The 23,703-nt window shown below is 48.1% G+C and overlaps 1 protein-coding gene across 1 annotated transcript in view; it reads left to right on the top strand.

Annotated features, from left to right (window-relative positions):
- Nucleotides 1–23,703, top strand: part of LOC121555148 (cyclic AMP-dependent transcription factor ATF-2-like) — a 77,191-nt gene that overhangs the window by 21,781 nt on the left and 31,707 nt on the right. The window lies entirely within an intron of this gene.

Raw genomic sequence — 23,703 nt, 5'->3', positions numbered from 1 at the left:
TAGTGTCTCTGGCCCTGTGTATTAGTAGTGTCTCTAGTCTCTGGCCCTGTGTATTAGTAGTGTCTCCAGTCTCTGGCCCTGTCTATTAGTAGTGTCTCTAGTCTCTGGCCCTGTGTATTAGTAGTGTCTCTGGCCCTGTGTATTAGTAGTGTCTCCAGTCTCTGGCCCTGTGTATTAGTAATGTATCTGACCCTGTGTATTAGTAGTGTCTCTAGTCTCTGGCCCTGTGTATTAGTAGTGTCTCTAGTCTCTGGCCCTGTGTATTAGTAGTGTCTCTGGCCCTGTGTATTAGTAGTGTCTCTAGTCTCTGGCCCTGTGTATTAGTAGTGTCTCTGGCCCTGTGTATTAGTAGTGTCTCTAGTCTCTGGCCCTGTGTATTAGTAGTGTCTCCAGTCTCTGGCCCTGTGTATTAGTAGTGTCTCCAGTCTCTGGCCCTGTGTATTAGTAGTGTCTCTGGCCCTGTGTATTAGTAGTGTCTCTGACCCTGTGTATTAGTAGTGTCTCCAGTCTCTGGCCCTGTGTATTAGTAGTGTCTCCAGTCTCTGGCCCTGTGTATTAGTAGTGTCTCTGGCCCTGTGTATTAGCAGTGTCTCAGTCTCTGGCCCTGTGTATTAGTAGTGTCTCTAGTCTCTGGCCCTGTGTATTAGTAGTGTCTCCAGTCTCTGGCCCTGTGTATTAGTAGTGTCTCTGGCCCTGTGTATTAGTAGTGTCTCTAGTCTCTGGCCCTGTGTATTAGTAGTGTCTCCAGTCTCTGGCCCTGTGTATTAGTAGTGTCTCTGGCCCTGTGTATTAGTAGTGTCTCTTCTGGCCCTGTGTATTAGTAGTGTCTCCAGTCTCTGGCCCTGTGTAATAGTAGTGTCTCTGGCCCTGTGTATTAGTAGTGTCTCCAGTCTCTGGCCCTGTGTATTAGTAGTGTCTCTAGTCTCTGGCCCTGTGTATTAGTAGTGTCTCTGGCCCTGTGTATTAGTAGTGTCTCTGGCCCTGTGTATTAGTAGTGTCTCTGGCCCTGTGTATTAGTAGTGTCTCTAGTCTCTGGCCCTGTGTATTAGTAGTGTCTCTAGTCTCTGGCCCTGTGTATTAGTAGTGTCTCTAGTCTCTGGCCCTGTGTATTAGTAGTGTCTCTAGTCTCTGGCCCTTTGTATTAGTAGTGTCTCTGGCCCTGTGTATTAGTAGTGTCTCCAGTCTCTTGCCCTGTGTATTAGTAGTGTCTCTGACCCTGTGTATTAGTAGTGTATCTGGCCCTGTGTATTAGTAGTGTCTCCAGTCTCTGGCCCTGTGTATTAGTAGTGTCTCCAGTCTCTGGCCCTGTGTATTAGTAGTGTCTCTGACCCTGTGTATTAGTAGTGTCTCTGGCCCTGTGTATTAGTAGTGTCTCTGGCCCTGTGTATTAGTAGTGTCTCTAGTCTCTGGCCCTGTGTATTAGTAGTGTCTCTGACCCTGTGTATTAGTGGTGTCTCCAGTCTCTGGCCCTGTGTATTAGTAGTGTCTCTGGCCCTGTGTATTAGTAGTGTCTCTAGTCTCTGGCCCTGTGTATTAGTAGTGTCTCTAGTCTCTGGCCCTGTGTATTAGTAGTGTCTCTAGTCTCTGGCCCTGTGTATTAGTAGTGTCTCCAGTCTCTGGCCCTGTGTATTAGTAGTGTCTCTGGCCCTGTGTATTAGTAGTGTCTCTGGCCCTGTGTATTAATAGTGTCTCCAGTCTCTGGCCCTGTGTATTAGTAGTGTCTCTGGCCCTGTGTATTTGTAGTGTCTCCAGTCTCTGGCCCTGTGTATTAGTAGTGTCTCTAGTCTCTGGCCCTGTGTATTAGTAGTGTCTCTAGTCTCTGGCCCTGTGTATTAGTAGTGTCTCTGGCCCTGTGTATTAGTAGTGTCTCTAGTCTCTGGCCCTGTGTATTAGTAGTGTCTCCAGTCTCTGGCCCTGTGTATTAGTAGTGTCTCTAGTCTCTGGCCCTGTGTATTAGTAGTGTCTCCAGTCTCTGGCCCTGTGTATTAGTAGTGTCTCCAGTCTCTGGCCCTGTGTATTAGTAGTGTCTCTAGTCTCTGGCCCTGTGTATTAGTAGTGTCTCTGGCCCTGTGTATTAGTAGTGTCTCTAGTCTCTGGCCCTGTGTATTAGTAGTGTCTCCAGTCTCTGGCCCTGTGTATTAGTAGTGTCTCCAGTCTCTGGCCCTGTGTATTAGTAGTGTCTTTAGTCTCTGGCCCTGTGTATTAGTAGTGTCTCTGGCCCTGTGTATTAGTAGTGTCTCTAGTCTCTGGCCCTGTGTATTAGTAGTGCCTCCAGTCTCTGGCCCTGTGTATTAGTAGTGTCTCTAGTCTCTGGCCCTGTGTATTAGTAGTGTCTCTGGCCCTGTGTATTAGTAGTGTCTCCAGTCTCTGGCCCTGTGTATTAGTAGTGTCTCTAGCCTCTGGCCCTGTGTATTAGTAGTGTCTCCAGTCTCTGGCCCTGTGTATTAGTAGTGTCTCCAGTCTCTGGCCCTGTGTATTATTAGTGTTTCTAGTCTCTGGCCCTGTGTATTAGTAGTGTCTCTGGCCCTGTGTATTAGTAGTGTCTCTAGTCTCTGGCCCTGTGTATTAGTAGTGTCTCCAGTCTCTGGCCCTGTCTATTAGTAGTGTCTCTAGTCTCTGGCCCTGTGTATTAGTAGTGTCTCTGGCCCTGTGTATTAGTAGTGTCTCCAGTCTCTGGCCCTGTGTATTAGTAATGTATCTGACCCTGTGTATTAGTAGTGTCTCTAGTCTCTGGCCCTGTGTATTAGTAGTGTCTCTAGTCTCTGGCCCTGTGTATTAGTAGTGTCTCTGGCCCTGTGTATTAGTAGTGTCTCTAGTCTCTGGCCCTGTGTATTAGTAGTGTCTCTGGCCCTGTGTATTAGTAGTGTCTCTAGTCTCTGGCCCTGTGTATTAGTAGTGTCTCCAGTCTCTGGCCCTGTGTATTAGTAGTGTCTCCAGTCTCTGGCCCTGTGTATTAGTAGTGTCTCTGGCCCTGTGTATTAGTAGTGTCTCTGACCCTGTGTATTAGTAGTGTCTCCAGTCTCTGACCCTGTGTATTAGTAGTGTCTCCAGTCTCTGGCCCTGTGTATTAGTAGTGTCTCTGGCCCTGTGTATTAGTAGTGTCTCCAGTCTCTGGCCCTGTGTATTAGTAGTGTCTCTAGTCTCTGGCCCTGTGTATTAGTAGTGTCTCTAGTCTCTGGCCCTGTGTATTAGTAGTGTCTCTGGCCCTGTGTATTAGTAGTGTCTCTAGTCTCTGGCCCTGTGTATTAGTAGTGTCTCCAGTCTCTGGCCCTGTGTATTAGTAGTGTCTCTGGCCCTGTGTATTAGTAGTGTCTCTGGCCCTGTGTATTAGTAGTGTCTCCAGTCTCTGGCCCTGTGTAATAGTAGTGTCTCTGGCCCTGTGTATTAGTAGTGTCTCCAGTCTCTGGCCCTGTGTATTAGTAGTGTCTCTAGGCTCTGGCCCTGTGTATTAGTAGTGTCTCTGGCCCTGTGTATTAGTAGTGTCTCTGGCCCTGTGTATTAGTAGTGTCTCTGGCCCTGTGTATTAGTAGTGTCTCTAGTCTCTGGCCCTGTGTATTAGTAGTGTCTCTAGTCTCTGGCCCTGTGTATTAGTAGTGTCTCTAGTCTCTGGCCCTGTGTATTAGTAGTGTCTCTAGTCTCTGGCCCTTTGTATTAGTAGTGTCTCTGGCCCTGTGTATTAGTAGTGCTCCAGTCTCTTGCCCTGTGTATTAGTAGTGTCTCTGACCCTGTGTATTAGTAGTGTCTCATCTGGCCCTGTGTATTAGTAGTGTCTCCAGTCTCTGGCCCTGTGTATTAGTAGTGTCTCCAGTCTCTGGCCCTGTGTATTAGTAGTGTCTCTGACCCTGTGTATTAGTAGTGTCTCTGGCCCTGTGTATTAGTAGTGTCTCTGGCCCTGTGTATTAGTAGTGTCTCTAGTCTCTGGCCCTGTGTATTAGTAGTGTCTCTGACCCTGTGTATTAGTGGTGTCTCCAGTCTCTGGCCCTGTGTATTAGTAGTGTCTCTGGCCCTGTGTATTAGTAGTGTCTCTAGTCTCTGGCCCTGTGTATTAGTAGTGTCTCTAGTCTCTGGCCCTGTGTATTAGTAGTGTCTCTAATCTCTGGCCCTGTGTATTAGTGGTGTCTCCAGTCTCTGGCCCTGTGTATTAGTAGTGTCTCTGGCCCTGTGTATTAGTAGTGTCTCTGGCCCTGTGTATTAGTAGTGTCTCTAGTCTCTGGCCCTGTGTATTAGTAGTGTCTCTGGCCCTGTGTATTTGTAGTGTCTCCAGTCTCTGGCCCTGTGTATTAGTAGTGTCTCCAGTCTCTGGCCCTGTGTATTAGTAGTGTCTCAGTCTCTGGCCCTGTGTATTAGTAGTGTCTCTGGCCCTGTGTATTAGTAGTGTCTCTAGTCTCTGGCCCTGTGTATTAGTAGTGTCTCCAGTCTCTGGCCCTGTGTATTAGTAGTGTCTCTAGTCTCTGGCCCTGTGTATTAGTAGTGTCTCTAGTCTCTGGCCCTGTGTATTAGTAGTGTCTCTGGCCCTGTGTATTAGTAGTGTCTCTAGTCTCTGGCCCTGTGTATTAGTAGTGTCTCCAGTCTCTGGCCCTGTGTATTAGTAGTGTCTCTAGTCTCTGGCCCTGTGTATTAGTAGTGTCTCTGGCCCTGTGTATTAGTAGTGTCTCCAGTCTCTGGCCCTGTGTATTAGTAGTGTCTCTCCTCTGGCCCTGTGTATTAGTAGTGTCTCCAGTCTCTGGCCCTGTGTATTAGTAGTGTCTCCAGTCTCTGGCCCTGTGTATTAGTAGTGTCTCTAGTCTCTGGCCCTGTGTATTAGTAGTGTCTCTGGCCCTGTGTATTAGTAGTGTCTCTAGTCTCTGGCCCTGTGTATTAGTAGTGTCTCCAGTCTCTGGCCCTGTCTATTAGTAGTGTCTCTAGTCTCTGGCCCTGTGTATTAGTAGTGTCTCTGGCCCTGTGTATTAGTAGTGTCTCCAGTCTCTGGCCCTGTGTATTAGTAGTGTCTCTGACCCTGTGTATTAGTAGTGTCTCTAGTCTCTGGCCCTGTGTATTAGTAGTGTCTCTAGTCTCTGGCCCTGTGTATTAGTAGTGTCTCTGGCCCTGTGTATTAGTAGTGTCTCTAGTCTCTGGCCCTGTGTATTAGTAGTGTCTCTGGCCCTGTGTATTAGTAGTGTCTCTAGTCTCTGGCCCTGTGTATTAGTAGTGTCTCCAGTCTCTGGCCCTGTGTATTAGTAGTGTCTCCAGTCTCTGGCCCTGTGTATTAGTAGTGTCTCTGGCCCTGTGTATTAGTTGTGTCTCTGACCCTGTGTATTAGTAGTGTCTCCAGTCTCTGACCCTGTGTATTAGTAGTGTCTCCAGTCTCTGGCCCTGTGTATTAGTAGTGTCTCCAGTCTCTGGCCCTGTGTATTAGTAGTGTCTCTAGCCTCTGGCCCTGTGTATTAGTAGTGTCTCTAGTCTCTGGCCCTGTGTATTAGTAGTGTCTCTGGCCCTGTGTATTAGTGGTGTCTCTAGTCTCTGGCCCTGTGTATTAGTAGTGTCTCCAGTCTCTGGCCCTGTGTATTAGTAGTGTCTCTGGCCCTGTGTATTAGTAGTGTCTCTGGCCCTGTGTATTAGTAGTGTCTCCAGTCTCTGGCCCTGTGTAATAGTAGTGTCTCTGGCCCTGTGTATTAGTAGTGTCTCTGGCCCTGTGTATTAGTAGTGTCTCCAGTCTCTGGCCCTGTGTATTAGTAGTGTCTCTAGTCTCTGGCCCTGTGTATTAGTAGTGTCTCTGGCCCTGTGTATTAGTAGTGTCTCCAGTCTCTGGCCCTGTGTATTAGTAGTGTCTCCAGTCTCTGGCCCTGTGTATTAGTAGTGTCTCTGGCCCTGTGTATTAGTAGTGTCTCTAGTCTCTGGCCCTGTGTATTAGTAGTGTCTCTGGCCCTGTGTATTAGTAGTGTCTCCAGTCTCTGGCCCTGTGTATTAGTAGTGTCTCTAGTCTCTGGCCCTGTGTATTAGTAGTGTCTCTAGTCTCTGGCCCTGTGTATTAGTAGTGTCTCTGGCCCTGTGTATTAGTAGTGTCTCTAGTCTCTGGCCCTGTGTATTAGTAGTGTCTCCAGTCTCTGGCCCTGTGTATTAGTAGTGTCTCTGGCCCTGTGTATTAGTAGTGTCTCTGGCCCTGTGTATTAGTAGTGTCTCCAGTCTCTGGCCCTGTGTAATAGTAGTGTCTCTGGCCCTGTGTATTAGTAGTGTCTCCAGTCTCTGGCCCTGTGTATTAGTAGTGTCTCTAGTCTCTGGCCCTGTGTATTAGTAGTGTCTCTGGCCCTGTGTATTAGTAGTGTCTCTGGCCCTGTGTATTAGTAGTGTCTCCAGTCTCTGGCCCTGTGTATTAGTAGTGTCTCCAGTCTCTGGCCCTGTGTATTAGTAGTGTCTCCAGTCTCTGGCCCTGTGTATTAGTAGTGTCTCTAGTCTCTGGCCCTGTGTATTAGTAGTGTCTCTGGCCCTGTGTATTAGTGTCTCTGGCCCTGTGTATTAGTAGTGTCTCCAGTCTCTGGCCCTGTGTATTAGTAGTGTCTCTGGCCCTGTGTATTAGTAGTGTCTCCAGTCTCTGGCCCTGTGTATTAGTAGTGTCTCCAGTCTCTGGCCCTGTGTATTAGTAGTGTCTCTAGTCTCTGGCCCTGTGTATTAGTAGTGTCTCTGGCCCTGTGTATTAGTAGTGTCTCTAGTCTCTGGCCCTGTGTATTAGTAGTGTCTCCAGTCTCTGGCCCTGTGTATTAGTAGTGTCTCCAGCTCTGGCCCTGTGTATTAGTAGTGTCTCCAGTCTCTGGCCCTGTGTATTAGTAGTGTCTCCTGGCCCTGTGTATTAGTAGTGTCTCTAGTCTCTGGCCCTGTGTATTAGTAGTGTCTCTGGCCCTGTGTATTAGTAGTGTCTCTAGTCTCTGGCCCTGTGTATTAGTAGTGTCTCTGGCCCTGTGTATTAGTAGTGTCTCTAGTCTCTGGCCCTGTGTATTAGTAGTGTCTTTAGTCTCTGGCCCTGTGTATTAGTAGTGTCTCTGGCCCTGTGTATTAGTAGTGTCTCTAGTCTCTGGCCCTGTGTATTAGTAGTGCCTCCAGTCTCTGGCCCTGTGTATTAGTAGTGTCTCTAGTCTCTGGCCCTGTGTATTAGTAGTGTCTCTGGCCCTGTGTATTAGTAGTGTCTCCAGTCTCTGGCCCTGTGTATTAGTAGTGTCTCTAGCCTCTGGCCCTGTGTATTAGTAGTGTCTCCAGTCTCTGGCCCTGTGTATTAGTAGTGTCTCCAGTCTCTGGCCCTGTGTATTATTAGTGTTTCTAGTCTCTGGCCCTGTGTATTAGTAGTGTCTCTGGCCCTGTGTATTAGTAGTGTCTCTAGTCTCTGGCCCTGTGTATTAGTAGTGTCTCTAGTCTCTGGCCCTGTCTATTAGTAGTGTCTCTAGTCTCTGGCCCTGTGTATTAGTAGTGTCTCTGGCCCTGTGTATTAGTAGTGTCTCCAGTCTCTGGCCCTGTGTATTAGTAATGTATCTGACCCTGTGTATTAGTAGTGTCTCTAGTCTCTGGCCCTGTGTATTAGTAGTGTCTCTAGTCTCTGGCCCTGTGTATTAGTAGTGTCTCTGGCCCTGTGTATTAGTAGTGTCTCTAGTCTCTGGCCCTGTGTATTAGTAGTGTCTCTGGCCCTGTGTATTAGTAGTGTCTCTAGTCTCTGGCCCTGTGTATTAGTAGTGTCTCCAGTCTCTGGCCCTGTGTATTAGTAGTGTCTCCAGTCTCTGGCCCTGTGTATTAGTAGTGTCTCTGGCCCTGTGTATTAGTAGTGTCTCTGACCCTGTGTATTAGTAGTGTCTCCAGTCTCTGACCCTGTGTATTAGTAGTGTCTCCAGTCTCTGGCCCTGTGTATTAGTAGTGTCTCTGGCCCTGTGTATTAGTAGTGTCTCCAGTCTCTGGCCCTGTGTATTAGTAGTGTCTCTAGTCTCTGGCCCTGTGTATTAGTAGTGTCTCTAGTCTCTGGCCCTGTGTATTAGTAGTGTCTCTGGCCCTGTGTATTAGTAGTGTCTCTAGTCTCTGGCCCTGTGTATTAGTAGTGTCTCCAGTCTCTGGCCCTGTGTATTAGTAGTGTCTCTGGCCCTGTGTATTAGTAGTGTCTCTGGCCCTGTGTATTAGTAGTGTCTCCAGTCTCTGGCCCTGTGTAATAGTAGTGTCTCTGGCCCTGTGTATTAGTAGTGTCTCCAGTCTCTGGCCCTGTGTATTAGTAGTGTCTCTAGGCTCTGGCCCTGTGTATTAGTAGTGTCTCTGGCCCTGTGTATTAGTAGTGTCTCTGGCCCTGTGTCTTAGTAGTGTCTCTGGCCCTGTGTATTAGTAGTGTCTCTAGTCTCTGGCCCTGTGTATTAGTAGTGTCTCTAGTCTCTGGCCCTGTGTATTAGTAGTGTCTCTAGTCTCTGGCCCTGTGTATTAGTAGTGTCTCTAGTCTCTGGCCCTTTGTATTAGTAGTGTCTCTGGCCCTGTGTATTAGTAGTGTCTCCAGTCTCTTGCCCTGTGTATTAGTAGTGTCTCTGACCCTGTGTATTAGTAGTGTATCTGGCCCTGTGTATTAGTAGTGTCTCCAGTCTCTGGCCCTGTGTATTAGTAGTGTCTCCAGTCTCTGGCCCTGTGTATTAGTAGTGTCTCTGACCCTGTGTATTAGTAGTGTCTCTGGCCCTGTGTATTAGTAGTGTCTCTGGCCCTGTGTATTAGTAGTGTCTCTAGTCTCTGGCCCTGTGTATTAGTAGTGTCTCTGACCCTGTGTATTAGTGGTGTCTCCAGTCTCTGGCCCTGTGTATTAGTAGTGTCTCTGGCCCTGTGTATTAGTAGTGTCTCTAGTCTCTGGCCCTGTGTATTAGTAGTGTCTCTAGTCTCTGGCCCTGTGTATTAGTAGTGTCTCTAATCTCTGGCCCTGTGTATTAGTGGTGTCTCCAGTCTCTGGCCCTGTGTATTAGTAGTGTCTCTGGCCCTGTGTATTAGTAGTGTCTCTGGCCCTGTGTATTAATAGTGTCTCCAGTCTCTGGCCCTGTGTATTAGTAGTGTCTCTGGCCCTGTGTATTTGTAGTGTCTCCAGTCTCTGGCCCTGTGTATTAGTAGTGTCTCCAGTCTCTGGCCCTGTGTATTAGTAGTGTCTCTAGTCTCTGGCCCTGTGTATTAGTAGTGTCTCTGGCCCTGTGTATTAGTAGTGTCTCTAGTCTCTGGCCCTGTGTATTAGTAGTGTCTCCAGTCTCTGGCCCTGTGTATTAGTAGTGTCTCCAGTCTCTGGCCCTGTGTATTAGTAGTGTCTCTAGTCTCTGGCCCTGTGTATTAGTAGTGTCTCTGGCCCTGTGTATTAGTAGTGTCTCTAGTCTCTGGCCCTGTGTATTAGTAGTGTCTCCAGTCTCTGGCCCTGTGTATTAGTAGTGTCTCCAGTCTCTGGCCCTGTGTATTAGTAGTGTCTCTGGCCCTGTGTATTAGTAGTGTCTCAGTCTCTGGCCCTGTGTATTAGTAGTGTCTCTGGCCCTGTGTATTAGTAGTGTCTCTAGTCTCTGGCCCTGTGTATTAGTAGTGTCTCCAGTCTCTGGCCCTGTGTATTAGTAGTGTCTCTAGTCTCTGGCCCTGTGTATTAGTAGTGTCTCTGGCCCTGTGTATTAGTAGTGTCTCTAGTCTCTGGCCCTGTGTATTAGTAGTGTCTCCAGTCTCTGGCCCTGTCTATTAGTAGTGTCTCTAGTCTCTGGCCCTGTGTATTAGTAGTGTCTCTGGCCCTGTGTATTAGTAGTGTCTCCAGTCTCTGGCCCTGTGTATTAGTAGTGTCTCTGACCCTGTGTATTAGTAGTGTCTCTAGTCTCTGGCCCTGTGTATTAGTAGTGTCTCTAGTCTCTGGCCCTGTGTATTAGTAGTGTCTCTGGCCCTGTGTATTAGTAGTGTCTCTAGTCTCTGGCCCTGTGTATTAGTAGTGTCTCTGGCCCTGTGTATTAGTAGTGTCTCTAGTCTCTGGCCCTGTGTATTAGTAGTGTCTCCAGTCTCTGGCCCTGTGTATTAGTAGTGTCTCCAGTCTCTGGCCCTGTGTATTAGTAGTGTCTCTGGCCCTGTGTATTAGTTGTGTCTCTGACCCTGTGTATTAGTAGTGTCTCCAGTCTCTGACCCTGTGTATTAGTAGTGTCTCCAGTCTCTGGCCCTGTGTATTAGTAGTGTCTCTGCTCTGGCCCTGTGTATTAGTAGTGTCTCCAGTCTCTGGCCCTGTGTATTAGTAGTGTCTCTAGTCTCTGGCCCTGTGTATTAGTAGTGTCTCTGGCCCTGTGTATTAGTGGTGTCTCTAGTCTCTGGCCCTGTGTATTAGTAGTGTCTCCAGTCTCTGGCCCTGTGTATTAGTAGTGTCTCTGGCCCTGTGTATTAGTAGTGTCTCTGGCCCTGTGTATTAGTAGTGTCTCCAGTCTCTGGCCCTGTGTAATAGTAGTGTCTCTGGCCCTGTGTATTAGTAGTGTCTCTGGCCCTGTGTATTAGTAGTGTCTCCAGTCTCTGGCCCTGTGTATTAGTAGTGTCTCTAGTCTCTGGCCCTGTGTATTAGTAGTGTCTCTGGCCCTGTGTATTAGTAGTGTCTCCAGTCTCTGGCCCTGTGTATTAGTAGTGTCTCCAGTCTCTGGCCCTGTGTATTAGTAGTGTCTCTGGCCCTGTGTATTAGTAGTGTCTCTAGTCTCTGGCCCTGTGTATTAGTAGTGTCTCTGGCCCTGTGTATTAGTAGTGTCTCCAGTCTCTGGCCCTGTGTATTAGTAGTGTCTCTAGTCTCTGGCCCTGTGTATTAGTAGTGTCTCTAGTCTCTGGCCCTGTGTATTAGTAGTGTCTCTGGCCCTGTGTATTAGTAGTGTCTCTAGTCTCTGGCCCTGTGTATTAGTAGTGTCTCCGTCTCTGGCCCTGTGTATTAGTAGTGTCTCTGGCCCTGTGTATTAGTAGTGTCTCTGGCCCTGTGTATTAGTAGTGTCTCCAGTCTCTGGCCCTGTGTAATAGTAGTGTCTCTGGCCCTGTGTATTAGTAGTGTCTCCAGTCTCTGGCCCTGTGTATTAGTAGTGTCTCTAGTCTCTGGCCCTGTGTATTAGTAGTGTCTCTGGCCCTGTGTATTAGTAGTGTCTCTGGCCCTGTGTATTAGTAGTGTCTCCAGTCTCTGGCCCTGTGTATTAGTAGTGTCTCCAGTCTCTGGCCCTGTGTATTAGTAGTGTCTCAGTCTCTGGCCCTGTGTATTAGTAGTGTCTCTAGTCTCTGGCCCTGTGTATTAGTAGTGTCTCTAGTCTCTGGCCCTGTGTATTAGTAGTGTCTCTAGTCTCTGGCCCTGTGTATTAGTAGTGTCTCTGGCCCTGTGTATTAGTAGTGTCTCCAGTCTCTGGCCCTGTGTATTAGTAGTGTCTCTTGGCCCTGTGTATTAGTAGTGTCTCTGGCCCTGTGTATTAGTAGTGTCTCCAGTCTCTGGCCCTGTGTATTAGTAGTGTCTCCAGTCTCTGGCCCTGTGTATTAGTAGTGTCTCTGACCCTGTGTATTAGTAGTGTCTCTGGCCCTGTGTATTAGTAGTGTCTCTGGCCCTGTGTATTAGTAGTGTCTCTAGTCTCTGGCCCTGTGTATTAGTAGTGTCTCTGACCCTGTGTATTAGTAGTGTCTCCAGTCTCTGGCCCTGTGTATTAGTAGTGTCTCTGGCCCTGTGTATTAGTAGTGTCTCTTAGTCTCTGGCCCTGTGTATTAGTAGTGTCTCTAGTCTCTGGCCCTGTGTATTAGTAGTGTCTCTAGTCTCTGGCCCTGTGTATTAGTAGTGTCTCCAGTCTCTGGCCCTGTGTATTAGTAGTGTCTCTGGCCCTGTGTATTAGTAGTGTCTCGTTGGCCCTGTGTATTAGTAGTGTCTCCAGTCTCTGGCCCTGTGTATTAGTAGTGTCTCTGGCCCTGTGTATTAGTAGTGTCTCCAGTCTCTGGCCCTGTGTATTAGTAGTGTCTCTAGTCTCTGGCCCTGTGTATTAGTAGTGTCTCTTCTCTGGCCCTGTGTATTAGTAGTGTCTCTGGCCCTGTGTATTAGTAGTGTCTCTAGTCTCTGGCCCTGTGTATTAGTAGTGTCTCCAGTCTCTGGCCCTGTGTATTAGTAGTGTCTCTAGTCTCTGGCCCTGTGTATTAGTAGTGTCTCTGGCCCTGTGTATTAGTAGTGTCTCAGTCTCTGGCCCTGTGTATTAGTAGTGTCTCCAGTCTCTGGCCCTGTGTATTAGTAGTGTCTCTAGTCTCTGGCCCTGTGTATTAGTAGTGTCTCTGGCCCTGTGTATTAGTAGTGTCTCTAGTCTCTGGCCCTGTGTATTAGTAGTGTCTCCAGTCTCTGGCCCTGTGTATTAGTAGTGTCTCCAGTCTCTGGCCCTGTGTATTAGTAGTGTCTTTAGTCTCTGGCCCTGTGTATTAGTAGTGTCTCTGGCCCTGTGTATTAGTAGTGTCTCTAGTCTCTGGCCCTGTGTATTAGTAGTGTCTCCAGTCTCTGGCCCTGTGTATTAGTAGTGTCTCTAGTCTCTGGCCCTGTGTATTAGTAGTGTCTCTGGCCCTGTGTATTAGTAGTTTCTCCAGACTCTGGCCCTGTGTATTAGTAGTGTCTCTGGCCCTGTGTATTAGTAGTGTCTCTGGCCCTGTGTATTAGTAGTGTCTCCAGTCTCTGGCCCTGTGTATTAGTAGTGTCTCCAGTCTCTGGCCCTGTGTATTAGTAGTGTCTCTGGCCCTGTGTATTAGTAGTGTCTCCAGTCTCTGGCCCTGTGTATTAGTAGTGTCTCTAGTCTCTGGCCCTGTGTATTAGTAGTGTCTCTGGCCCTGTGTATTAGTAGTGTCTCCAGTCTCTGGCCCTGTGTATTAGTAGTGTCTCTGGCCCTGTGTATTAGTAGTGTCTCAGTCTCTGGCCCTGTGTATTAGTAGTGTCTCCAGTCTGGCCCTGTGTATTAGTAGTGTCCCTCTCTGGCCCTGTGTATTAGTAGTGTCTCTGGCCCTGTGTATTAGTAGTGTCTCTGACCCTGTGTATTAGTAGTGTCTCAGTCTCTGGCCCTGTGTATTAGTAGTGTCTCCTCTGGCCCTGTGTATTAGTAGTGTCTCTAGTCTCTGGCCCTGTGTATTAGTAGTGTCTCCAGTCTCTGGCCCTGTGTATTAGTAGTGTCTCTAGTCTCTGGCCCTGTGTATTAGTAGTGTCTCTGGCCCTGTGTATTAGTGGTGTCTCTAGTCTCTGGCCCTGTGTATTAGTAGTGTCTCCAGTCTCTGGCCCTGTGTATTAGTAGTGTCTCTGGCCCTGTGTATTAGTAGTGTCTCTGGCCCTGTGTATTAGTAGTGTCTCCAGTCTCTGGCCCTGTGTATTAGTAGTGTCTCTGGCCCTGTGTATTAGTAGTGTCTCTGGCCCTGTGTATTAGTAGTGTCTCCAGTCTCTGGCCCTGTGTATTAGTAGTGTCTCTAGTCTCTGGCCCTGTGTATTAGTAGTGTCTCTCTCTGGCCCTGTGTATTAGTAGTGTCTCTAGTCTCTGGCCCTATGTATTAGTAGTGTCTCCAGTCTCTGGCCCTGTGTATTAGTAGTGTCTCTGGCCCTGTGTATTAGTAGTGTCTCTAGTCTCTGGCCCTGTGTATTAGTAGTGTCTCTGGCCCTGTGTTTAGTAGTGTCTCCAGCTGGCCCTGTGTATTAGTAGTGTCTCTAGTCTCTGGCCCTGTGTATTAGTAGTGTCTCTAGTCTCTGGCCCTGTGTATTAGTAGTGTCTCTGGCCCTGTGTATTAGTAGTGTCTCTAGTCTCTGGCCCTGTGTATTAGTAGTGTCTCCAGTCTCTGGCCCTGTGTATTAGTAGTGTCTCTGGCCCTTAGTGTCTCTGGCCCTGTGTATTAGTAGTGTATCTGGCCCTGTGTATTAGTAGTGTCTCTGGCCCTGTGTATTAGTAGTGTCTCTGGCCCTGTTTATTAGTAGTGTCTCTAGTCTCTGGCCCTGTGTATTAGTAGTGTCTCTGGCCCGTTCTCTGGCCCTGTGTATTAGTAGTGTCTCCAGTCTCTGGCCCTGTGTATTAGTAGTGTCTCCAGTCTCTGGCCCTGTGTATTAGTAGTGTCTCCAGTCTCTGGCCCTGTGTATTAGTAGTGTCTCTAGTCTCTGGCCCTGTGTATTAGTAGTGTCTCTAGTCTCTGGCCCTGTGTATTAGTAGTGTCTCTAGTCTCTGGCCCTGTGTATTAGTAGTGTCTCTGGCCCTGTGTATTAGTAGTGTCTCCAGTCTCTGGCCCTGTGTATTAGTAGTGTCTCTGGCCCTGTGTATTAGTAGTGTATCTGGCCCTGTGTATTAGTAGTGTCTCCAGTCTCTGGCCCTGTGTATTAGTAGTGTCTCCAGTCTCTGGCCCTGTGTATTAGTAGTGTCTCTGACCCTGTGTATTAGTAGTGTCTCTGGCCCTGTGTATTAGTAGTGTCTCTGGCCCTGTGTATTAGTAGTGTCTCTAGTCTCTGGCCCTGTGTATTAGTAGTGTCTCTGACCCTGTGTATTAGTGGTGTCTCCAGTCTCTGGCCCTGTGTATTAGTAGTGTCTCTGGCCCTGTGTATTAGTAGTGTCTCTAGTCTCTGGCCCTGTGTATTAGTAGTGTCTCTAGTCTCTGGCCCTGTGTATTAGTAGTGTCTCTAGTCTCTGGCCCTGTGTATTAGTGGTGTCTCCAGTCTCTGGCCCTGTGTATTAGTAGTGTCTCTGGCCCTGTGTATTAGTAGTGTCTCTGGCCCTGTGTATTAATAGTGTCTCCAGTCTCTGGCCCTGTGTATTAGTAGTGTCTCTGGCCCTGTGTATTAGTAGTGTCTCCAGTCTCTGGCCCTGTGTATTAGTAGTGTCTCTAGTCTCTGGCCCTGTGTATTAGTAGTGTCTCTAGTCTCTGGCCCTGTGTATTAGTAGTGTCTCTGGCCCTGTGTATTAGTAGTGTCTCTAGTCTCTGGCCCTGTGTATTAGTAGTGTCTCCAGTCTCTGGCCCTGTGTATTAGTAGTGTCTCTAGTCTCTGGCCCTGTGTATTAGTAGTGTCTCTGGCCCTGTGTATTAGTAGTGTCTCCAGTCTCTGGCCCTGTGTATTAGTAGTGTCTCCAGTCTCTGGCCCTGTGTATTAGTAGTGTCTCTAGTCTCTGGCCCTGTGTATTAGTAGTGTCTCTGGCCCTGTGTATTAGTAGTGTCTCTAGTCTCTGGCCCTGTGTATTAGTAGTGTCTCCAGTCTCTGGCCCTGTGTATTAGTAGTGTCTCCAGTCTCTGGCCCTGTGTATTAGTAGTGTCTTTAGTCTCTGGCCCTGTGTATTAGTAGTGTCTCTGGCCCTGTGTATTAGTAGTGTCTCTAGTCTCTGGCCCTGTGTATTAGTAGTGTCGCCAGTCTCTGGCCCTGTGTATTAGTAGTGTCTCTAGTCTCTGGCCCTGTGTATTAGTAGTGTCTCTGGCCCTGTGTATTAGTAGTTTCTCCAGACTCTGGCCCTGTGTATTAGTAGTGTCTCTGGCCCTGTGTATTAGTAGTGTCTCTGGCCCTGTGTATTAGTAGTGTCTCCAGTCTCTGGCCCTGTGTATTAGTAGTGTCTCCAGTCTCTGGCCCTGTGTATTAGTAGTGTCTCTGGCCCTGTGTATTAGTAGTGTCTCCAGTCTCTGGCCCTGTGTATTAGTAGTGTCTCTAGTCTCTGGCCCTGTGTATTAGTAGTGTCTCTGGCCCTGTGTATTAGTAGTGTCTCCAGTCTCTAGCCCTGTGTATTAGTAGTGTCTCTGGCCCTGTGTATTAGTAGTGTCTCTGGCCCTGTTTATTAGTAGTGTCTCCAGTCTCTGGCCCTGTGTATTAGTAGTGTCTCTGGCCCTGTGTATTAGTAGTGTCTCTGGCCCTGTGTATTAGTAGTGTCTCCAGTCTCTGGCCCTGTGTATTAGTAGTGTCTCTGGCCCTGAGTATTAGTAGTGTCTCTAGTCTCTGGCCCTGTGTATTAGTAGTGTCTCCAGTCTCTGGCCCTGTGTATTAGTAGTGTCTCTAGTCTCTGGCCCTGTGTATTAGTAGTGTCTCTAGTCTCTGGCCCTATGTATTAGTAGTGTCTCAGTCTCTGGCCCTGTGTATTAGTAGTGTCTCCCTAGTGTCTCTGGCCTTGTGTATTAGTAGTGTCTCCCATTAGTACTCTCTCTGGCCCGTGTGATTAGTAGTGTCTCTGGCCCTGTGTATTAGTAGTGTCTCCAGTCTCTGGCCCTGTGTATTAGTAGTGTCTCCAGTTTCTCTGGCCCTGTGTATTAGTAGTGTCTCTAGTCTCTGGCCCTGTGTATTAGTAGTGTCTCTAGTCTCTGGCCCTATGTATTAGTAGTGTCTCCAGTCTCTGGCCCTGTGTATTAGTAGTGTCTCTGGCCCTGTGTATTAGTAGTGTCTCCAGTCTCTGGCCCTGTGTAATAGTAGTGTCTCTGGCCCTGTGTATTAGTAGTGTCTCCAGTCTCTGGCCCTGTGTATTAGTAGTGTCTCTGGCCCTGTGTATTAGTAGTGTCTCTGGCCCTGTGTATTAGTAGTGTCTCCAGTCTCTGGCCCTGTGTATTAGTAGTGTCTCTGGCCCTGAGTATTAGTAGTGTCTCTAGTCTCTGGCCCTGTGTATTAGTAGTGTCTCTAGTCTCTGGCCCTATGTATTAGTAGTGTCTCCAGTCTCTGGCCCTGTGTATTAGTAGTGTCTCTGGCCCTGTGTATTAGTAGTGTCTCCAGTCTCTGGCCCTGTGTAATAGTAGTGTCTCTGGCCCTGTGTATTAGTAGTGTCTCCAGTCTCTGGCCCTGTGTATTAGTAGTGTCTCTGGCCCTGTGTATTAGTAGTGTCTCTGGCCCTGTGTATTAGTAGTGTCTCCAGTCTCTGGCCCTGTGTATTAGTAGTGTCTCCAGTCTCTGGCCCTGTGTATTAGTAGTGTCTCAGTCTCTGGCCCTGTGTATTAGTAGTGTATCTGGCCCTGTGTATTAGTAGTGTCTCTGGCCCTGTGTATTAGTAGTGTCTCTGGCCCTGTTTATTAGTAGTGTCTCTAGTCTCTGGCCCTGTGTATTAGTAGTGTCTCTAGCCTCTGGCCCTGTGTATTAGTAGTGTCTCCAGTCTCTGGCCCTGTGTATTAGTAGTGTCTCTAGTCTCTGGCCCTGTGTATTAGTAGTGTCTCTAGTCTCTGGCCCTGTGTATTAGTAGTGTCTCCCGTCTCTGGCCCTGTGTATTAGTAGTGTCTCTGGCCCTGTGTATTAGTAGTGTCTCTGGCCCTGTGTATTAGTAGTGTCTCTGGCCCTGTATATTAGTAGTGTCTCTGGCCCTGTGTATTAGTAGTGTCTCCAGTCTCTGGCCCTGTGTATTAGTAGTGTCTCCAGTCTCTGGCCCTGTGTATTAGTAGTGTCTCTGGCCCTGTGTATTAGTAGTGTCTCTGGCCCTGTGTATTAGTAGTGTCTCTGGCCCTGTGTAGTAGTAGTGTCTCAAGTCTCTGGCCCTGTGTATTAGTAGTGTCTCCAGTCTCTGGCCCTGTGTATTAGTAGTGTCTCCAGTCTCTGGCCCTGTGTATTAGTAGTGTCTCTGGCCCTGTGTATTAGTAGTGTCTCCAGTCTCTGGCCCTGTGTATTAGTAGTGTCTCTAGTCTCTGGCCCTGTGTATTAGTAGTGTCTCTGGCCCTGTGTATTAGTAGTGTCTCCAGTCTCTGGCCCTGTGTATTAGTAGTGTCTCTGGCCCTGTGTATTAGTAGTGTCTCTGGCCCTGTGTATTAGTAGTGTCTCTGGCCCTGTTTATTAGTAGTGTCTCCAGTCTCTGGCCCTGTGTATTAGTAGTGTCTCTGGCCCTGTGTATTAGTAGTGTCTCTGGCCCTGTGTATTAGTAGTGTCTCCAGTCTCTGGCCCTGTGTATTAGTAGTGTCTCTGGCCCTGAGTATTAGTAGTGTCTCTACTCTCTGGCCCTGTGTATTAGTAGTGTCTCCAGTCTCTGGCCCTGTGTATTAGTAGTGTCTCTGGCCCTGAGTATTAGTAGTGTCTCTACTCTCTGGCCCTGTGTATTAGTAGTGTCTCCAGTCTCTGGCCCTGTGTATTAGTAGTGTCTCTGGCCCTGTGTATTAGTAGTGTCTCCAGTCTCTGGCCCTGTGTATTAGTAGTGTCTCTGGCCCTGTGTATTAGTAGTGTCTCCAGTCTCTGGCCCTGTGTATTAGTAGTGTCTCCAGTCTCTGGCCCTGTGTATTAGTAGTGTCTCTGGCCCTGTGTATTAGTAGTGTCTCCAGTCTCTGGCCCTGTGTATTAGTAGTGTCTCTAGTCTCTGGCCCTGTGTATTAGTAGTGTCTCTGGCCCTGTGTATTAGTAGTGTCTCTGGCCCTGTGTATTAGTATTGTCTCCAGTCTCTGGCCCTGTGTATTAGTAGTGTCTCTAGTCTCTGGCCCTGTGTATTAGTAGTGTCTCTGGCCCTGTGTATTAGTAGTGTCTCTGGCCCTGTGTATTAGTAGTGTCTCTGGCCCTGTGTATTAGTAGTGTCTCCAGTCTCTGGCCCTGTGTATTAGTAGTGTCTCCAGTCTCTGGCCCTGTGTATTAGTAGTGTCTCTGGCCCTGTGTATTAGTAGTGTCTCTGGCCCTGTGTATTAGTAGTGTCTCTGGCCCTGTTTATTAGTAGTGTCTCCAGTCTCTGGCCCTGTGTATTAGTAGTGTCTCTGGCCCTGTGTATTAGTAGTGTCTCTGGCCCTGTGTATTAGTAGTGTCTCCAGTCTCTGGCCCTGTGTATTAGTAGTGTCTCTGGCCCTGAGTATTAGTAGTGTCTCTAGTCTCTGGCCCTGTGTATTAGTAGTGTCTCCAGTCTCTGGCCCTGTGTATTAGTAGTGTCTCTAGTCTCTGGCCCTGTGTATTAGTAGTGTCTCTGGCCCTGTGTATTAGTAGTTTCTCCAGACTCTGGCCCTGTGTATTAGTAGTGTCTCTGGCCCTGTGTATTAGTAGTGTCTCTGGCCCTGTGTATTAGTAGTGTCTCCAGTCTCTGGCCCTGTGTATTAGTAGTGTCTCCAGTCTCTGGCCCTGTGTATTAGTAGTGTCTCTGGCCCTGTGTATTAGTAGTGTCTCCAGTCTCTGGCCCTGTGTATTAGTAGTGTCTCTAGTCTCTGGCCCTGTGTATTAGTAGTGTCTCTGGCCCTGTGTATTAGTAGTGTCTCCAGTCTCTAGCCCTGTGTATTAGTAGTGTCTCTGGCCCTGTGTATTAGTAGTGTCTCTGGCCCTGTTTATTAGTAGTGTCTCCAGTCTCTGGCCCTGTGTATTAGTAGTGTCTCTGGCCCTGTGTATTAGTAGTGTCTCTGGCCCTGTGTATTAGTAGTGTCTCCAGTCTCTGGCCCTGTGTATTAGTAGTGTCTCTGGCCCTGATTATTAGTAGTGTCTCTAGTCTCTGGCCCTGTGTATTAGTAGTGTCTCCAGTCTCTGGCCCTGTGTATTAGTAGTGTCTCTAGTCTCTGGCCCTGTGTATTAGTAGTGTCTCTAGTCTCTGGCCCTATGTATTAGTAGTGTCTCCAGTCTCTGGCCCTGTGTATTAGTAGTGTCTCTGGCCCTGTGTATTAGTAGTGTCTCCAGTCTCTGGCCCTGTGTAATAGTAGTGTCTCTGGCCCTGTGTATTAGTAGTGTCTCCAGTCTCTGGCCCTGTGTATTAGTAGTGTCTCTGGCCCTGTGTATTAGTACTGTCTCTGGCCCTGTGTATTAGTAGTGTCTCCAGTCTCTGGCCCTGTGTATTAGTAGTGTCTCTGGCCCTGAGTATTAGTAGTGTCTCTAGTCTCTGGCCCTGTGTATTAGTAGTGTCTCTAGTCTCTGGCCCTATGTATTAGTAGTGTCTCCAGTCTCTGGCCCTGTGTATTAGTAGTGTCTCTGGCCCTGTGTATTAGTAGTGTCTCCAGTCTCTGGCCCTGTGTAATAGTAGTGTCTCTGGCCCTGTGTATTAGTAGTGTCTCCAGTCTCTGGCCCTGTGTATTAGTAGTGTCTCTGGCCCTGTGTATTAGTAGTGTCTCTGGCCCTGTGTATTAGTAGTGTCTCCAGTCTCTGGCCCTGTGTATTAGTAGTGTCTCCAGTCTCTGGCCCTGTGTATTAGTAGTGTCTCCAGTCTCTGGCCCTGTGTATTAGTAGTGTATCTGGCCCTGTGTATTAGTAGTGTCTCTGGCCCTGTGTATTAGTAGTGTCTCTGGCCCTGTTTATTAGTAGTGTCTCTAGTCTCTGGCCCTGTGTATTAGTAGTGTCTCTAGCCTCTGGCCCTGTGTATTAGTAGTGTCTCCAGTCTCTGGCCCTGTGTATTAGTAGTGTCTCTAGTCTCTGGCCCTGTGTATTAGTAGTGTCTCTAGTCTCTGGCCCTGTGTATTAGTAGTGTCTCCCGTCTCTGGCCCTGTGTATTAGTAGTGTCTCTGGCCCTGTGTATTAGTAGTGTCTCTGGCCCTGTGTATTAGTAGTGTCTCTGGCCCTGTATATTAGTAGTGTCTCTGGCCCTGTGTATTAGTAGTGTCTCCAGTCTCTGGCCCTGTGTATTAGTAGTGTCTCCAGTCTCTGGCCCTGTGTATTAGTAGTGTCTCTGGCCCTGTGTATTAGTAGTGTCTCTGGCCCTGTGTATTAGTAGTGTCTCTGGCCCTGTGTAGTAGTAGTGTCTCAAGTCTCTGGCCCTGTGTATTAGTAGTGTCTCCAGTCTCTGGCCCTGTGTATTAGTAGTGTCTCCAGTCTCTGGCCCTGTGTATTAGTAGTGTCTCTGGCCCTGTGTATTAGTAGTGTCTCCAGTCTCTGGCCCTGTGTATTAGTAGTGTCTCTAGTCTCTGGCCCTGTGTATTAGTAGTGTCTCTGGCCCTGTGTATTAGTAGTGTCTCCAGTCTCTGGCCCTGTGTATTAGTAGTGTCTCTCTTGGCCCTGTGTATTAGTAGTGTCTCTGGCCCTGTGTATTAGTAGTGTCTCTGGCCCTGTGTATTAGTAGTGTCTCCAGTCTCTGGCCCTGTGTATTAGTAGTGTCTCTGGCCCTGTGTATTAGTAGTGTCTCTGGCCCTGTGTATTAGTAGTGTCTCCAGTCTCTGGCCCTGTGTATTAGTAGTGTCTCAGTCTGGCCCTGTGTATTAGTAGTGTCTCTGGCCCTGTGTATTAGTAGTGTCTCCAGTCTCTGGCCCTGTGTATTAGTAGTGTCTCTAGTCTCTGGCCCTGTGTATTAGTAGTGTCTCTGGCCCTGTGTATTAGTAGTGTCTCTGGCCCTGTGTATTAGTATTGTCTCCAGTCTCTGGCCCTGTGTATTAGTAGTGTCTCTAGTCTCTGGCCCTGTGTATTAGTAGTGTCTCTGGCCCTGTGTATTAGTAGTGTCTCTGGCCCTGTGTATTAGTAGTGTCTCCAGTCTCTGGCCCTGTGTATTAGTAGTGTCTCCAGTCTCTGGCCCTGTGTATTAGTAGTGTCTCTGGCCCTGTGTATTAGTAGTGTCTCTGGCCCTGTGTATTAGTAGTGTCTCTGGCCCTGTTTATTAGTAGTGTCTCCAGTCTCTGGCCCTGTGTATTAGTAGTGTCTCTGGCCCTGTGTATTAGTAGTGTCTCTGGCCCTGTGTATTAGTAGTGTCTCCAGTCTCTGGCCCTGTGTATTAGTAGTGTCTCTGGCCCTGAGTATTAGTAGTGTCTCTAGTCTCTGGCCCTGTGTATTAGTAGTGTCTCCAGTCTCTGGCCCTGTGTATTAGTAGTGTCTCTAGTCTCTGGCCCTGTGTATTAGTAGTGTCTCTAGTCTCTGGCCCTGTGTATTAGTAGTGTCTCCAGTCTCTGGCCCTGTGTATTAGTAGTGTCTCTGGCCCTGTGTATTAGTAGTGTCTCTGGCCCTGTGTATTAGTAGTGTCTCCAGTCTCTGGCCCTGTGTAATAGTAGTGTCTCTGGCCCTGTGTATTAGTAGTGTCTCCAGTCTCTGGCCCTGTGTATTAGTAGTGTCTCTGGCCCTGTGTATTAGTAGTGTCTCTGGCCCTGTGTATTAGTAGTGTCTCCAGTCTCTGGCCCTGTGTATTAGTAGTGTCTCCAGTCTCTGGCCCTGTGTATTAGTAGTGTCTCCAGTCTCTGGCAATGTGTATTAGTAGTGTCTCTGGCCCTGTGTATTAGTAGTGTCTCTGGCCCTGTGTATTAGTAGTGTCTCCAGTCTCTGGCCCTGTGTATTAGTAGTGTCTCCAGTCTCTGGCCCTGTGTATTAGTAGTGTCTCCAGTCTCTGGCCCTGTGTATTAGTAGTGTCTCTGGCCCTGTGTATTAGTAGTGACTCTGGCCCTGTGTATTAGTAGTGTCTCTGGCCCTGTGTATTAGTAGTGTCTCCAGTCTCTGGCCCTGTGTATTAGTAGTGTCTCCAGTCTCTGGCCCTGTGTATTAGTAGTGTCTCTGGCCCTGTGTATTAGTAGTGTCTCTGGCCCTGTGTATTAGTAGTGTCTCTGGCCCTTTGTATTAGTAGTGTCTCCAGTCTCTGGCCCTGTGTATTAGTAGTGTCTCCAGTCTCTGGCCCTGTGTATTAGTAGTGTCTAGTCTGGCCCTGTGTATTAGTAGTGTCTCTAGTCTCTGGCCCTGTGTATTAGTAGTGTCTCCAGTCTCTGGCCCTGAGTATTAGTAGTGTCTCTGGCCCTGAGTATTAGTAGTGTCTCTGACCCTGTGTATTAGTAGTGTCTCCAGTCTCTGGCCCTGTGTATTAGTAGTGTCTCTGGCCCTGTGTATTAGTAGTGTCTCCAGTCTCTGGCCCTGTGTATTAGTAGTGTCTCTGGCCCTGTGTATTAGTAGTGTCTCTAGTCTCTGGCCCTGTGTATTAGTAGTGTCTCTGGCCCTGTGTATTAGTAGTGTCTCTGGCCCTGTGTATTAGTAGTGTCTCTGGCCCTGTGTATTAGTAGTGTCTCCAGTCTCTGGCCCTGTGTATTAGTAGTGTCTCTGGCCCTGTGTATTAGTAGTGTCTCTGGCCCTGTGTATTAGTAGTGTCTCCAGTCTCTGGCCCTGTGTATTAGTAGTGTCTCTGGCCCTGAGTATTAGTAGTGTCTCTGGCCCTGTTTATTAGTAGTGTCTCCAGTCTCTGGCCCTGTGTATTAGTAGTGTCTCTCGCCCTGTGTATTAGTAGTGTCTCTAGTCTCTGGCCCTGTGTATTAGTAGTGTCTCTGGCCCTGAGTATTAGTAGTGTCTCTGGCCCTGTTTATTAGTAGTGTCTCCAGTCTCTGGCCCTGAGTATTAGTAGTGTCTCTAGTCTCTGGCCCTGTGTATTAGTAGTGTTTCCAGTCTCTGGCCCTGTGTATTAGTAGTGTCTCTGGCCCTGTGTATTAGTAGTGTCTCTGGCCCTGTTTATTAGTAGTGTCTTCAGTCTCTGGCCCTGTGTATTAGTAGTGTCTCTGGCCCTGAGTATTAGTAGTGTCTCTAGTCTCTGGCCCTGTGTATTAGTAGTGTCTCCAGTCTCTGGCCCTGTGTATTAGGAGTGTCTCTGGCCCTGTGTATTAGTAGTGTCTCCAGTCTCTGGCCCTGTGTATTAGTAGTGTCTCTGGCCCTGTGTATTAGTAGTGTCTCTGGCCCTGTGTATTAGTAGTGTCTCTGGCCCTGTTTATTAGTAGTGTCTCTAGCCTCTGGCCCTGTGTATTAGTAGTGTCTCTAGTCTCTGGCCCTGTGTATTAGTAGTGTCTCTGGCCCTGTGTATTAGTAGTGTCTCTGGCCCTGTTTATTAGTAGTGTCTCCAGTCTCTGGCCCTGTGTATTAGTAGTGTCTCTAGTCTCTGGCCCTGTGTATTAGTAGTGTCTCTGGCCCTGTGTATTAGTAGTGTCTCTAGCCTCTGGCCCTGTGTATTAGTA

Source organism: Coregonus clupeaformis, chromosome 40 (genome assembly GCF_020615455.1).
Source record: "Coregonus clupeaformis isolate EN_2021a chromosome 40, ASM2061545v1, whole genome shotgun sequence".
Classification (NCBI taxonomy): domain Eukaryota; kingdom Metazoa; phylum Chordata; class Actinopteri; order Salmoniformes; family Salmonidae; genus Coregonus; species Coregonus clupeaformis.
This window is presented reverse-complemented; position numbering and strand designations above follow the sequence as displayed.